The 16,733-nt window shown below is 32.7% G+C and overlaps 1 long non-coding RNA gene across 1 annotated transcript; it reads left to right on the plus strand.

Moving 5' to 3' along the window:
- The first annotated feature begins 14,245 nt into the window (after positions 1-14,245).
- LOC128282445 (uncharacterized) lies at positions 14,246-15,047 on the plus strand. Its single transcript, XR_008272713.1, has 2 exons — positions 14,246-14,814; positions 14,930-15,047. It is a non-coding gene; the product is annotated as an uncharacterized LOC128282445 (long non-coding RNA).
- The last annotated feature ends 1,686 nt before the right edge of the window (positions 15,048-16,733 follow it).

Here is a 16,733-nt window from a genome sequence, read left to right on the forward strand (position 1 = left end):
CAATCCGCATTACTCTTTCTCCCCATTTCCCTTTTTATTTTCACCAAAATGAATTAATTACCCAAACAACCCCTAAAGTTTGAAAACACTAGGTATTTAATCTCTTTCCTAATCATAATAAAATTATAGTTTTCTTTTCCAATTAAACTAAAATTTACTTTCTTTTCCCTATTTCTTCTCTCTATTCTTTCCCATCTTCTCCTTTGCAAATATTTTCTTTATATTGCTGAAAATATTTTTGCATCTTGAATTTGAAATCAATCTCCGTTCAACCCGTTCTTTCTATCGGTTTAGTGTAACGCCTTCAATTTCATCTCTAACCTTGACAATAATCGGTAAGTGCCTTGTTTCGTCAATTGAATTTCATATTTTGTAATATCATGGTCCCCACACTAATCTTCCACCCGATTAATAAAATCTTTTACAGTTTTTTGTCGAATTCTTGAAGATCGTGGTAAATCTTGAAAACCGTTATTAATTATTGCACAAATATCATTTGAAGAACTCAATTTAGGTGTAACACCCTATACCCGTAACCCACGCTGGGTCGGAGTACGAGGCATTACCTAACCTTATCTCATGCATACAAACAGTCTCAAGTCACCGAGACTTGGTCCAAAATAAAACTTTTTCAATTTCTACTTTAAACTTCTTATTATGGGCCTAGAGCCCCAAATCGACCGTTAAAAACTATTCGGAACCATTCTGGGTCCTTAAACCAACCTTAAGAAATTTGCCTTCAAATAGGGCATGCGCCCGTGTGGAAGGGTAACACGCCCATGTAGCCATTTCGACATGGTCGTGCTGATGGTCTGTGTGGCTAACACGGCCTAAGCACCCTGGGACACACCCATGTCCCACACCTGTGTGGAATTAAATTCTAATTCACACCTATAAGGGCTTTCACACGGCTAGACACACGCCCGTGTCAATGTCCCGTGTCCCTCACACGACCACGACACGTCCGTGTCTTAACCCATGTGCAAAAACTTGGGTATTCTGTTTCTGACGTTAGCATTCCTAAATTGACACACGGCCAAGGCACACATCCGTGTACTAGGCCGTGTCTTCCACACGGCTGAGACACACAACTGTGTCTCTGCCCGTGTGTTTATTATCATGCATAGTAACTTGAAATTTTTACGTACAGGGGTCACACGGCCGGACCATAAGCCCATAGGGCTGACTGTGTGTCACACAAGGCCTAGACACACGCCCGTGTGTCTACCCGTGTGGGCAATATAAGATTATTTACCAAACCTCATTGCCACCGTTGCATACCTATTTTCACGCAAATACCAGTCAATACCAAAACAAGCATAATTTCCAAAATCAAATCAGCCACAATAGACATTCATTCAACCATGTAGATACAACTTTTATAAACTCAAAATAAATATTAGCCATCATTCATGGCTTAATACTAAGTGTGGGATCTATCCTAAGCCAACACATTTGGCCAAATCTCCAAGACTCAAAATAATAAGTTCTAATCCTATACATGCCATATTCAAAAATATAAATCCAACTATACTGAATGTTTCGGCTAATAGTGTGATCGATATCTCTGACTTCCGGTGATCTTTGAGCTAGTTAGGCGGCACTGAAAGAAATGGAAAGGAAATGGAGTAAGTATAAAGCTTAGTAAGTTGCATATAAATAAATATACAACAATAAGTCTACAATTTACCAACAACTTATGATACCAAAGTGGGCATAAGCATGACTTACTCTTTACTCCATACTCACATAGCATATACAATGAGTTCACACTTATACATATGTATCACTTAGGTACCTGTAATACTCACAACACGGTTATACTTTTCTCATTAACTTAAATTTATAAATCTCGTTGTTGAACCATTCGGAACACTACCGGATATTCCATAGGCCTCAATCATGGGTAAAGTGTCGATTCATGTCCCAGACATGGTTTACACTGGCTGTCATCTTCGAGGCTGATGCCATGTACCAGGCATGGTCTTACACTAGCTCTCACATAACCATGCCGATGCCATGTCCCATACATAGTTTTAGACTGACACATCTCGTAGTCAATGCATGTCCTAGACATGTCTTATACTGGCTTACGTCCCGAGGCTGATGCATATCCCAGACATGTCTTACACTAGTACTCGTCTCAATGTCAATGCCATGTCCCAGACATGGTCTTACAATGGCTCTCATAATGTGGCCGATGCATGTCCCAGACATGTCTTACACTAGCTCACACATAACCTAAGTGATACGGCATGAATATCTGGTTTACTTCCTAAGGTCCTAACGGGAATTCTACCATCTCAATGATCATTACATATTCTCAATCTCGAAATCAAGCAATTCATGCCATATCTATTCAATGAAAATTTAAATACAAATAGTAGAAATGTAGTTATATTATTTACATGCAACTTACCTCAGATTTCAAAATGTAGTGACTATACAGTTTAGTCGACTTGCTTGGCTTTCCCTCTGTCTTGGTTCGGATTTGACAATTCTTGATCTATATTAGCAAAATACATTCGTTTAGTTACTAATTACAATTAGGAAATTGAAAATTCACATTTTTGGTAAAATGACCATTTTGCCCCTAGACTTTGGGCAAAATGACCATTTTACCCCTATGCCCGAAAATTGATTTTTATCGAATTTATTTGCCTCTTAAGCTTATCTGAACTCTTTTTACTCTTATAGAAACCTAAAATTTCCACTATTTCACACACTTATCACTTATTTTACAACTTATGCAAAATGGTCCCTTTAGGTGTTTTCATTCTAACACCTTTCACAAAAGTTGTTTATAAGACAAACAAGACTCATTTTCTTCCATAAAAACTCAGAAAACAACACAAATTATTTCATGGAAAAACCGTAAACTCTTGATCATTTTGCAAGATAGCACCCTTATTTGAAAACTCATGCTTTAATGGTCTCAAAAGTACAAAAATATTTTAGAAAAGCCATTAGGATCACTTACTTGTGAGTGCTTCAAGTTGCTGAAAATTTTTGAAGCTTAAAACCCCAACAATGGCTGATATTTTCAGCTAAGAAGAAATGGGAAATAGGGTGATATCATTTCCTTTTTCTATTTTCTATTTTAGTCAAAATTGGTCACCTAATCCACCAAAAATTGAAATTTTTGACCACACATGTCTCCTATGGCCGGCCACCCTATTTATAGGGGTCTAATTACCTTTTAAAGGCCCCAAATTTAGTTTCTCTAGCTATTTAACACCTTTAGATATCAATTTAGGACTTTTACACTTTATGCGATTTAATCCTTTTTCATAATCGGGTTCACAAACGTCAAAATTAACTCTCCAAATTTTTCATGTACTAATATAAACATGCTATGACTCCAAAATAATAATAAAATAATTTCTCCAACTTCATATTTGTGGTCCCAAGGCCACTATTCCGACTAGTCCCTAAATTGGGCTGTTACATTAGGTACCTCAAATCAAACTTGAACATGAGGAACATCACTCGAGATCCTAGAGACAAGTGTGTGTTTCTTTACAAGAAAATCGGGGTAAATCGCCTTAGGATAAGGCCACATGGCCAGCCATACTGGCTTATGGGCCATACGTGTGGGCCATATGACCCCCTCACACGACCATGTTTCCCTTAAAACCCCTAGGAAATTCAATTCTCATACAGCTTAGGGCCCTCTACACAGCTGTGCTCCCCTACGGCTTAATTTTGCAATTTCCACACGACTTTAGTCTATTACATAGCCTAGCCACACGACCGTGTAACCCCTCTACATGGTCTAGGGCTTCCCACACGGTCCGGTCACACAATTATGTGTCCTCTGATTCTCAAATTTAATAATTTTTCCTAAAATTTTATGTTTTATGCAATATAGTCCTTGAATGTTTCCCGAACTATTTTTAGTGTTTAATTGTATACAATTGAGTCCTGATAATTTAATTAATGTTAGAATCCAATGTCTGAATGATTGAATTAGTATTATACCTATACGCATAATATGTGAACAATATATATAAATCTATTGTATTGAAATTTGTGAATGTACTTACAACATGCCTTATGATACCATTAAATCAAAACCATTATAAGTATGTCATATGCTATTATAATGATTAGTTAGGGGTATGTTATAGCTACCTTACCGGTCTATCATAAGCATATTATTCACTTTCATTTTGATCTGTTATAAATATGCCATATTGCATTGCATGGGGCAGGAAGATTTGAAGAGGAAGTTCTAACATATTCTTAATTTACAAATCTGGTGGTTTATCCACATACATTTGGTAGCTTTCATATACAATTATGTTGTGAACTCACAACCCTCCAACACTGATGGTTTGCCCACCCATGACCTGCCAACTTTTATCTGCAATTATATTGTGTATTCACATCTATCTGGCAACTATTAACTTGTAACTTATATGGTTTAACCACAACTCAGGTGTAGGGATGAATGAGGTCTGGGGAACTCTTATTATAGTGTGTAGTGGTGGGGTAAGATCTTTACTGTTAATTCTGAAACTGTGTTGCATTCACAGAGTATGTGCAAACGATTTTCAGAAATCAGAGATGATATGATATGTTAATTCAATATTTTGAAACTTCTATTGCGAGTTATTATATGATGTGTGATTTTGTATGCTAATCGGTTACACCGATTATGTAACGCCCCATGCCCGAGACCATTTCCAGAGTCGAACACGAGGTGTTAACGGACTTAATTCATTACTTAAACAGCTCATACAATTCATTTTAAAATTTCCAAACAAGCTGGCTAACTGCATCACAGTCGCTTTAAAAATCATATCTCGAGTTCCGAAACTAAAAATCCAATTCCGTAAATTTTTACTGAAACTAGACTCATATATCTATCTACTAATTTTTTTCTAGAATTTTTGGTTGGGCCAATTAGTACAGTTTATTAGTTAAAGTCTCCCCTGTTTCAGGGTTCGACTACTCTGACCTTTGTGTATTACGAATCAGATATCTCCCTGTACAGAGCTTCAATGACTATTTCATTTGTCTCTAATAAAACTAGACTCAATAAGGAATCTGTACATATAAAGCATGACTTCTAATTATCTTTTTAAAATTTATTGTGAATTTCCAAAGTCAGAACAGGGGATCCAGAAATTGTTCTAGCTCTGTTTCACAAAAATTTAAACATCTCATAAAATATGGCTCATATACCTGTTCCGCTTCTTCCATATGAAAATAGACTCATCAAGCTTCGATTCCATAACTTATTCATTATTTAATTCCATTTATAATATTTTTAGTGATTTTTAAAATTCACGTCACTACTGCCATCTGAATCTATTTTATGGTAAATTTTACCTATTTCATGGTTTCCATGGATTAGCTAGCAATTTGACATACATAACACCAAATATGATCATGATTAGCCATTCCAATGGCTAATCATTACCAAGCATTTCCATACCACTCAATAACCATATCATAAGACCATATATACAAAATGATTATAATGCTATACATGCCATACTCAAAATATACAAGCCATTATGCCAAGATGGTATACGGATAGTGTGAGCGAGCCTCCGACCGTTCCCGATTTCCGAGCTGGCTTGTCAAAACTACAAGGAATGAAAATGAGGGAGTAAGCATAAATGCTTAATAAGTTCACATGCAAATAGCAAGTGACATAACCATATAAGCAAACATAAAACATCATTTGCATAATCATCACCAAGACATTCATATCACATTTTCATTTATCATCTTACCATATTGTTGTTATATCGAGTTTTCAACCCGAGGGTTAAGTACATACCTGTTCAAAGTATCCATTTCACAACACTTACCAATACGTCCCTTTCATCTTGAGTATTCCTCCATTTGAGTAGAACTTTACCCGTTGAACACATCGGAATATAATTCGGATACATGGAAAGTTTGCACATAAGTGCCACATATGTAGCCAAGCTACTATGTAACCCGCCCATAAGCGAACTCGGACTCAACTCAACGAGCTTGGGCGTTCGCATCCATGAGTGAACTCGGACTCAACTCAACGAGTTCGGATGCCTAGTTACATCTCACGAACTCGGACTCAACTCAACGAGTTCGGACATTTGCATCCATAAGTGAACTCGGACTCAACTCAACGAGTTCGGATGCTCAACCATCCTAGTGATATGTCACTTGTATCCTAATCCATTCCTAAGGTTCAACGGGACCTTTTTCCCAATCATGTGTCTCAACCATCTTCTACGGAATGCAATTCTGATACTCGGTAGTATTTCACATTTTCCAAGTATATCACATAATTTGACATATTAACAAACAATTATCACAGTATAATATTTCATAATAATTACCATATCATTTAAATAACATTAAAACATTTAAAATAATAACTATGTCACCAACATTTACATATGAACTTACCTCGTATGCGAAAATGGCTACTTTTACCATTTCGTCCACAACTTGATATTTCCCCATTTTAGCCCGAATTTCAGTTTTCCTTGCTCTATCATTTAAAATATAGTATAATTAGGACTCAAATTATTCAAATTGACCCAAAAACATATTTTGGCAAAATTACAGTTTTGCCCCTAAACTTTTGCGTATTTACACTTTTGCCCCAAAGCTCGTAAATTAAACTTCAGCCTATTTTCTTATGTTTTATGACATGACGATCATTTTTCCCTTCTATGGCAACATCAAATTCTCACTCTAACATGTACTTATGACTATAAGGTATTTTTACCGATTAAGCCCTTTTGCTAGTTTTCGCTTAAAACCGAGTAGCACAAGTTGTCTAACATAATTTAAAACCTCATATTCTATCATAAAACACCAAAATACACAAATTTCACCTATGGGTATTTTTCCAAATATAAACCCTAGGTTAAATTATTGCTAGCATAAGCTTAATCGAGCTAGGGACTCCAAAACGTAAAGAACTTGAAAAGCGGGCTAGAATGGACTTACAATCGAGCTTGGAAGCTTGAAAAACCCTAGCCATGGTTTCTCCTTGCTATATTCGGCCATGGGGCTGAAGATGAGCAAAATTGACTTTTAATTTTGTATTTTAATTCATTTTACCCCTAAATGACCAAAATGCCCTTACTACTAAACTTTCCAAAAATTCCATCCATGTCCAATTTTTGTCCATAGACTTAGAAATTGGTAAAATTTCTATTTAAGACCTCCTAATTAATATTTCAAAACAATTTCATACTAGAAACTTTTAGAATACAAGTTTTGCAAATTATTCGATTTAGTCCCTAATTTCAATTTAAGCACTTTATGCATAAAATTTCTTCACGAAATTTTCACACAATCATGCAATCATATCATAGAACTTAAAATAATCATAAAATAATTATTTCTATCTCGGATTTTGTGGTCACGAAACCACTATTCCGACTAGGCCCAAAATCGAGATATTACAACTCTCCCCTTTAGGGATTTTCGTCCCGAAAATCTTACCGAAAAAGTGGTCTTCACTTTTAATCTCATATTCGTGCCAAAGAACTTTCACTTAGACTGTACCTCCAATACATCTCTTTAATTTCTCATATGATCTGAAAGCTTACAGTCTCAACTCTCAACTGTTCTTAAATTTTCAAGCCTTCTCAGTTTCCCATGATATCATGACATAAAACCCGGATCTCAACTTGATTTAATGGAGACCGGAATTCCAAGAAATCCAACAATCAAAGAGACCTGAAATTCCATGAATCTGACAAGTAGGAATTCATTCAATACATATATGATTTATAGATCGCGCCAAACATTTAACAATAGGATACATCACATTTTCCTCTTTCCGCCATAGAAATAATTCTGATATGGCCTCAAGAATAATCCTTCTCATTTCCATCCCAATATCAACACTGACAAGGATAATTTTGATAGATCCCAATGCTCGGCTTTAACCTCTTTAACAACTCCGATTTTATGTAACATCGAATGCTCTAAACTATCACATTACCTCACTGTCTTGAAACACATCACAATTCATACAACAAGACATTCTTGAAAGTCGAAGTCTTTGCTCAATGTAGACTAGTCTAGTTCAGACGCTTCGGTTACCAATATTCTCATCTATCTGAACTCTGTCAACATGTAATAAACTTTTCAGCTTTCACAAGACGAAAACCTTATCATTCGTAGTGACTTAAACTAATATCCAACTCTTTTCTAATAAATATACACTTCTCGTTCAAACTATTTACTCTTTTATCCGTACAAAATGAAATTTTATTATCAGACTTGGGAAAAATAATCCTGAAATAATTGTCACATGAAATCTTTCAAATAAATAATTCACCATACCGACTGAAACTCGCGCTTTTATCACTTATGCCTTTACTGATGTCAAATCCTTACACAGAAATTAGAAAAAACCCAAATACTAAAATCACCACATTACCAAGATCAAATTAGAAGTATAGTCATATTTGGCATGATTATCACGAGCTGAAGAACGTACTTCGAACATGAGTCATAATTGACAAATTATGGAACAAAGATAACAAGAAAACCGAATAAAGAAATCCAGAATAAAGAGATCCAGGATAAAGAAACCCAAGATACGATACTATGCCGGAGAATAAAAAACCAAACTCATAGAGAAAATACAGAATACCCCGATAATTCTTCAAAGAAAGAAAGTCCAAAAGAAAACATCATTTAATCCCATTGGAATCAAATATAACAAGAACAATATATCTTCCCATACATATATATCAGATGAAGCATCAAGTAGAAGAAACAGAAACATAATATCTTACGTATTCTCTCATCAATTCTTATCAGACGAAATGAAATAGAATTCCCGATGAAATAGTGCAATATAAATTATAAACCAGTCAGACTACCAATGCTTTCATCCAACACCAGAATTAGAAGACATTCCCATAGAACAAGAATTTCTTCAGAAGATCAATAGCCATAGAAATATTTTTGAGAACGGGTAAACACATAGAACATCTCAAAAGAGACTGCTAAATCTGTCCAGTCATAACTTTCACACTCAGATAGTTCACATTTCAATTATCATTTCCCCAACTAGTTTTGCCGTCACAAATTTCATATTAAACCATTCACTAAAGAAGGCCAATTCTGAATAAATTTCGATTTACACTTTTCTCGACCTTGCACCTAAGTAATTCGGTTTACCAAGGAGAATTCCTTTTCTAACTGGGACAGTGCATAACTCCAATAATCTTTACGTCAATCCGATACTTTACTGGCTCTGACTTTACTTATCAGCTCATTTTCAATCTCTAATCATACTTATAATTATTCTATCACTGTACTCTTTGGGTTCTCAACCAGAAACTTATTCAATACAAATCTCATGAAATTCTATTATAAGTACCACTTCGGTAAGGAGGAGGGGTTGTAGGACCTCTGACTCGACTTTTTTATACATACACGTATGACATAACTCCCATCATAACCCCTGACTCGACTTTCTTATACATACACATATGACATAACTCCCATCATCATAGCAACATCATCAAAATCATGTCATTCATTCAGGCAATGCAAAATTCATGTTGGCTTACACAAATTTTCCTATTGTCCATTTAGACAATATACTTTTGCATACATTCTATGTTTTCTAGATAGCTTTACTTATCCATTCATTTAATTAAATTAAGTCATGCTCATGACATCATATAAGACCAAACAAACATAGATATTTGCATCACAATCAAAACTTTCATTTCGTGTATCATCATGTACATATCATTACAATCATATAATTCAGTCCAACAATTTAACATAGATAAGTTCATTTCATTATAATCCTTTATCTCATAAAAATTATATATCATTAGCATTCATCAACATTCGACGTCCAAATCAAGACAAGGACATTTTCATTCATATCATAATATTATGACTTTTATTCATACCTCTACTACTTTCTATTTATTCTATTCATCTTATCAAGTAAGCCACATACACTACATCATATGAGCATTAAGCAAATATGAATATTTATCACATATGTATCATAAACCTTTATTCATACTTTTCTGAACCGAGACTTATCATAATCATAATTTTACTCAAATACCTTCACATAACATTGAACATGGTCAGCTCAGCTCGGTTGGAGAGTACCCTGTCTAAATAAGACGGTACTCATACGCGTCGGAAGACATTACACTATCACAGATCAGTGGCATGTATAGCTAAAATTTTACACATGCTAGGTTAGTCCGAGAACAGACTAAACCTGCTCTGATACCACCAAATGTAATGCCCCATGCCCGAGACCATTTTCGGAGTCGAACACGAGGTGTTAACAGACTTAATTCATTACTTAAACAGCTCATACAATTCAATTTAAAATTTCCAAACAAGCTGGCTAACTGCATCACAGTCGCTTTAAAAATCATATCTCGAGTTCCGAAACTAAAAATCCAATTCCATAAATTTTTACTGAAACTAGACTCATATATCTATCTACTAATTTTTTTCTAGAATTTTTGGTTGGGCCAATTAGTACAGTTTATTAGTTAAAGTCTCCCCTGTTTCAGGGTTCGACTACTCTGACCTTTGTGTATTACGAATCAGATATCTCCTTGTACAGAGCTTCAATGACTATTCCATTTGTCTCTAATAAAACTAGACTCAATAAGGAATCTGTACATATAAAGCATGACTTCTAATTATCTTTTTAAAATTTATTGTGAATTTCCAAAGTCAGAACAGGGGATCCAGAAATCGTTCTGGCCCTGTTTCACAAAAATTTAAACATCTCATAAAATATGGCTCATATACCTGTTTTGCTTCTTCCATATGAAAATAGACTTATCAAGCTTCGATTCTATAACTTATTCATTATTTAATTCCATTTATAATATTTTTCGTGATTTTTCAAATTCACGTCACCACTGCTATCTGAATCTATTTTATGGTAAATTTTACCTATTTCATGGTTTCCATGGATTAGCTAGCAATTTGACATACATAACACCAAATATGATCATGATTAGCCATTCCAATGGCTAATCATTACCAAGCATTTCCATACCACTCAATAACCATATCATAAGACCATATATACAAAATGATTATAATGCTATACATGCCATACTCAAAATATACAAGCCATTATGCCAAGATGGTATACGGATAGTGTGAGCGAGCCTCCGACTGTTCCCGATTTCCGAGCTGGCTTGTCAAAACTACAAGGAATGAAAATGAGGGAGTAAGCATAAGTGCTTAATAAGTTCACATGCAAATAGCAAGTGACATAACCATATAAGCAAACATAAAACATCATTTGCATAATTATCACCAAGACATTCATATCACATTTTCATTTATCATCTTACCATATTGTTGTTATATCGAGTTTTCAACCCGAGGGTTAAGTACATACCTGTTCAAAGTATCCATTTCACAACACTTACCAATATGTCCCTTTCATCTTGAGTATTCCTCCATTTGAGTAGAACTTTACCCGTTGAACACATCGGAATATAATTCGGATACATGGAAAGTTTGCACATAAGTGCCACATATGTAGCCAAGCTACTATGTAACCCGCCCATAAGCGAACTCGGACTCAACTCAACGAGCTTGGGTGTTCGCATCCATGAGTGAACTCGGACTCAACTCAACGAGTTCAGATGCCTAGTTACATCTCACGAACTCGGACTCAACTCAACGAGTTCGGACATTTGCATCCATAAGTGAACTCGGACTCAACTCAACGAGTTCGGATGCTCAACCATCCTAGTGATATGTCACTTGTATCCTAATCCATTCCTAAGGTTCAACGGGACCTTTTTCCCAATCATGTGTCTCAACCATCTTCTACGGAATGCCGTTACCGATACTCGGTAGTATTTCACATTTTCCAAGTATATCACATAATTTGACATATTAACAAACAATTATCACAGTATAATATTTCATGATAATTACCATATCATTTAAATAACATTAAAACATTTAAAATAATAACTATGTCACCAACATTTACATATGAACTTACCTCGTATGCGAAAATGGCTACTTTTACCATTTCGTCCACAACTTGATATTTTCCCCATTTTAGCCCGAATTTCAGTTTTCCTTGCTCTATCATTTAAAATATAGTATAATTAGGACTCAAATTATTCAAATTGACCCAAAAACATATTTTGGCAAAATTACGCTTTTGCCCTAAACTTTTAACGTATTTACACTTTTGCCCCAAAGCTCGTAAATTAAACTTCAGCCTATTTTCTTATGTTTTATGACATGCCGATCATTTTTCCTTCTATGGCAACATCAAATTCTCACTCTAACATGTACTTATGACTATAAGGTATTTTTACCGATTAAGCCCTTTTGCTAGTTTTAAGCTTAAAACCGAGTAGCACAAGTTGTCTAACATAATTTAAAACCTCATATGCTATCATAAAACACCAAAATACACAAATTTCACCTATGGGTATTTTTCCAAATATAAACCCTAGGTTAAATTATTGCTAGCATAAGCTTAATCGAGCTAGGGACTCCAAAACGTAAAGAACTTGAAAAGCAGGGCTAGAATGGACTTACAATCGAGCTTGGAAGCTTGAAAACCCTAGCCATGGTTTCTCCTTGCTATATTCGGCCATGGGGTTGAAGATGAGCAAAATTGACTTTTAATTTTGTATTTTAATTCATTTTACCCTAAATGACCAAAATGCCCTTACTACTAAACTTTCCAAAATTCCATCCATGTCCAATTTTTGTCCATAGACTTAGAAATTGGTAAAATTTCTATTTAAGACCTCCTAATTAATATTTCAAAACAATTTCATACTAGAAACTTCTAGAATACAAGTTTTGCAAATTATTCGATTTAGTCCCTAATTTCAATTTAAGCACTTTATGCATAAAATTTCTTCACGAAATTTTCACACAATCATGCAATCATATCATAGAACTTAAAATAATCATAAAATAATTATTTCTATCTCGGATTTTGTGGTCACGAAACCACTATTCCGACTAGGCCCAAAATCAGGATATTACAGATTATCTTGTGATGGAACTCAGATTGAGCTTTATAGCTCACTCCCTTTTAGTTTCCATCTTTTCAGATAATCTACTAGGTTAGGATGCGAGCACAACATCAAGTGGGTCTCGGCTCAACTTTTAATTATACATTCACTTTAGGCTCATTATTCGATTTATTTTATTATTCATGGTCTATAATAAGTTATCTTTGAACTGTGACTAATATAATCTTCTGAATTCGGATTTAATGTTTAGGCTGAATTGAGGAGGTTACACCATTAGTAACTAAAAACTAAATGATTTCAGCATCCGTAACTTTGGCACTTAAATAAATTAATGTGATAGTTTGATGTCAAATAAAAATCACTGAGTGGTCATATATATATTTATGTAATTTACTTCTTTTTGTTATCAAAGTATACTAATTTATTAATGGTTTGCTACTAATATCATTCATCGTGCATCATGCATTATCATTTTATAATAATAATTATTTTAATTAAAAATTTACTATAAATATTTTTCATTATATATTCTATTAATGGCTAATAATTTTATTTTGAAATATTTTGCAATACTGAAACATGCAATTTAATGATCTAAGATTCGTGAATTAACTTGCAAAATCAATATAATGTTAATGATAGACATTTATAAATATATAAAAGCTTATTAATAGCTTATGCAAATATTAACATTTTAATGATGACATTTATGACTATTTTCTTATTTATTTTAATTTACTACTTTGTTATGAATTATTAATAACTATACCATCCGTTATTTATTACAATATTATTATTTTAAAGTAGTATTTTTATTTGTAAATATTGTAATTATTTATTAAATTAAATCTTGATATTATAAAATTTGTGGTATATCATCAATAAATTGATTTATATAGATGTAATTTTGTTCTTTTATTTATACTAAATAAAAATTTTCAAAAATTATGGGTGAAAAGTATTATTTATTTTCTTTTAATTTAAAAATTATATTCAAGTACATAATAATACCACGCATCATCTATAGGTATCATGACACTACCACGTTATCTAATCGTTAGTTTTTAGGCATAATGTCAAAAATAGTCCTAGCGTTTGGTTGTTTGGTCACTTTAGTCCTCTATATTTTTTTGAGCATTTTAACACTTAAATTTTTTTTTCAAATTAATCTATTTTTAACGGACATGTTTACGTGATCAATAGTTGACTAACGTTCAACATTAACCATTGATGTGGCGGTCCAAATATAATTAAATGCTAACATGACATTAATCTATTTTATATGCTATGTCAACAAATGATTTCAAAATTATTAAAAAAACAATAATTCAAATCTGCAATGGAAAAAAAAGTTGTTCGTCCAGGCCCAAAATGTATCCCCTAAGTTGCATACTTTTCCATCTCTAATCATTCAAATCTGTAGCTTTACTGTTGCTTCATCAACAACACAATTGTCTGATAATTTAACACCATTGATCGCCACTAGTTCAATGTCTATCCTCAAGCTTGTCACTTTTACTGTTGCTTCTAGATGGAACAATATTTCCCCCTCCAATCTTTTGAGACAATCGTCAATATAACTTCAAAATTTCATTAACAAAATAATAACGTCCAACCATATAAGCAAGCAACCATATATGCCACTCAAAAGGAAACTTACAAATTTATGCTTACAAGGCTAGATCGGTTAAACCTCGTTCGAATTTTCCTTCAGTCCCTCTTTTCCCTAAACTCATTGACCAAAATTTCTCGACTCACTGTGTTCACGACCTCGAGATCTACTACTGACAAGGCTTGGTTTCATAATTTCAAGGTTAGATCTCCTTTCCTTCCTCGCTTTCTTTTTGTGTTCTAGGGTTTGTTACCAACACCCATAGTTTAAAGTTCAAAATCTGATTTTTTTTCTTTGTTTCCAAATCTGCTTCTAGCATCTAAATGCGAGCATTTTCGGAACTCAACTCGGAGCTTCAAATTTTAAGGGTTTGAAATTTGGTAAAGACTAAAAAAAACATAGCAAATGCAGGTGGGAAAATACAACACAAAACAGTAATCGACACAAAAGCAATTCAAAAAATATATATACAACAATTAAATTATGCTTTAATAAGCTTTTTATCCTAAGTTGCCCCCAGATCTATTCACTAATAAAACCCAGAAAATCGGTAATGAAGAAGTAGAAACGGTGAACGATGGAAAGAAGCAATGGAGAAGAAGAGACGATGACTATGATGATGATTTTAAAATAATTTTAATAATTTTAAAATCATTTACTAACATGACATATGAGACAAAATGGTACTACGTTAGCATTTAATTATATTTGGACTATCACATCAGCGGTTAATGTTGATCGTTACTTAACTTATGGCCACATTAGCATGTCTGTTAGAAATAGATCAATTTGACAAAAAAAAAGTTAGGTGTTAAATGCTTAAAAAAAACATAAAGCGTTAAAGTGATCAAATAGCCAAATGTTAGAGGTTATTTTTGACATTATGCCTAATTTTTAATACTTAGGTGACCCAAATTTTATGTTGTTAATATTATCGCCCAAATTGGTATTTTAATAGTTGGGTGATTGAGTCCAAGCTCCTCAAATTATTATATAATTATCTATATAATTTATTCATAACATATAATAAACTTCTTAACTAAAATTAAATAATTATAAAATAGTAAAATAGGATAAATAATATAAAATAAATTATTAATAAATAGAAGTAAATGATTAATAACACAATAGTAACATATAAAATTGTAGTAAAATGCTATAATTGTACACCATAGATATTTGAAAAGTATATAAATAAATTGTTGAATACATACATAATTTTTAATACCAAAGTTTAAGGTTTGTAATGTAGTATTTAATAGGTCAATTCATTAAATTGCATTTTTTAGATTAAAAATTATTAATATGTTAACTCATAATTATTTTCAACTCCTGTTGTTTTAGATCTTGAATTTTTTTAAAAATATTAGTAAAAAGTTATATATATCATTTTTATAATACCTAATTGAAAATAGATTATTTAGTTATATTATAATTATAATTTTAAAATAAACTTATAATTAAACTACAAATTGTACGTTTTTTAACGTATTACATCAAATTAATTAATAATATTTTATTATAAAATATTATAATAATTATATTGTAAATAATTCACATGTAAATGCATATAGAAAGTTTTCAAATAAAAATTTTTTATATTTCCTTTAATTGATATTATGCTTTAATAGTTTTTATATTTATTCATTTTGAATTTAAATTTAAAATTTTATATAATGTAATATAATGAAGATCATTTTAATTATTTTTATATAAATTATAGTAAAGGGTTATATAGTAAAGTAACTATATAATTTTAAAATTTATATAAGATATTAATATAAATGATAAGAAAATTTTATTTTAATAACATAAACATAGTATGATACAATTATTATTAACTATTTAAAGTTTGGAATATGATAATTAAGTTTAATTTGGATGACTCAAGTCAACTACTTTAAGAATAGAAATATAGTTTAGAGACGCAATTAAGGAATAGATAAATGACATAAATGGTTGCATAAAACAAAATTGGAAAGAGGATAGATACATTGGCATTTACCTTTGCCTTGGGCAATGGGAAAATCAACATCACTTGGGGTCAGAATTTAAAACGAAGACATCGGTATAGGATATGTATCATGCATATCTTTTCGTCTAGAATAACCTAAGTGATC

This window comes from Gossypium arboreum, chromosome 10, assembly GCF_025698485.1.
Source record: "Gossypium arboreum isolate Shixiya-1 chromosome 10, ASM2569848v2, whole genome shotgun sequence".
Lineage (NCBI taxonomy): Eukaryota > Viridiplantae > Streptophyta > Magnoliopsida > Malvales > Malvaceae > Gossypium > Gossypium arboreum.